The sequence below is a fragment of the Pygoscelis adeliae genome, unplaced genomic scaffold, assembly GCF_000699105.1.
Source record: "Pygoscelis adeliae isolate BGI_AS28 unplaced genomic scaffold, ASM69910v1 Scaffold42, whole genome shotgun sequence".
Classification (NCBI taxonomy): Eukaryota; Metazoa; Chordata; class Aves; order Sphenisciformes; family Spheniscidae; genus Pygoscelis; species Pygoscelis adeliae.
In genome coordinates, this window is record NW_008824283.1 from 1818018 (window position 1) to 1818998 (window position 981).

Below are 981 nucleotides of genomic sequence, written 5' to 3' on the forward strand. Positions count from 1 at the left end.
CTGCTTCTCATTATGACCCGGTCAGGCTCGACCACTTGACCTGCGCTCCTCTGTCCTCCTCCAAGAACCTCTCTGGCTCCCTGATCGCTGCCGCTCCCTGTGCTCCCTGTAGTTTGGCACATGAGCCTGTTTGTTAACTCAGCCATGCAGAGTTTGTCAGGGATCCGTACCCACTGTACCCATCCGAGCAGCTGGGACCTCTGGCAATGCCCAGTCTCCCCAGCGGCTGTGGAGCTGGTCTCTCCCTCATTGCAAAGCATGTGGGGCGCACGAAAGGGGCAGACACAGAGATATGTCCAAAAGCGGACCAGCGTTGGCAATGAGCACTCATATCCTGCAGGGAACGAATGCCTGCTAGGGACAGTACACAACAAAGTCTCCATCTCAGCGAAGCCCGAGCTGAGCAATGGATGTGGGTGATGCTCCAGTATTGCCTGTGCAGCCGTACCGGGGATCAGTGGGGAGCAGAGGTCCATGCCGTGGCAGGGAGCTGTGGTCTGTCCTGCCTGGAAGTCATATCCATGAGCTGGAGCCGCAGCTCCACACAGAGGGAGCCCCGCGCCCCGTGAGCAGCACGGGGGCTCAGCAGGCTCGGTGCACGTGGAGCGCTTGCTTGGGGAGTCTTTGTGTACAGCACTTGGCTGGAGCACCATTGTGATTGTAAGAGCTCTGTTCTTCTCACCGAACAAATTGTTCCTACAAATAAAGAATGAAAAGTCCTCCTCTTCCCACTCTTCTTTTTTATGCTATTCATCGAGCGGCGCCAGAGGAAGGGACCGCACCTGGATGGTGGGAGCAGAAAGCCGCTGTGCTCCTGCGGATGCCGGGGCAGCTTGTGGGGAGGTGCTGGGGCTACCTGGGGGAGAGGTTGAATGCCAGCAGAATAGCCAGGGGAAGTCAAAACACAAAATGCACCAGAGCAGGTTGCAGGGCCTCTCCACGGAGCTTGCTGATGCTGATGGGTAATGGGTTGCGATATCT

The 981-nt window shown here is 57.3% G+C and overlaps 1 protein-coding gene across 1 annotated transcript in view; it reads left to right on the top strand.

Moving 5' to 3' along the window:
• Positions 1-719, top strand: part of ADRB2 (adrenoceptor beta 2, surface) — a 39373-nt gene extending 38654 nt beyond the window's left edge. The window contains exon 3 of the mRNA XM_009318559.1: positions 1-719. This exon is cut by the window's left edge and continues 2868 nt beyond it. The gene's annotated coding sequence lies outside the window, so the exon portion shown is untranslated.
• Positions 720-981: the final 262 nt, after the last annotated feature.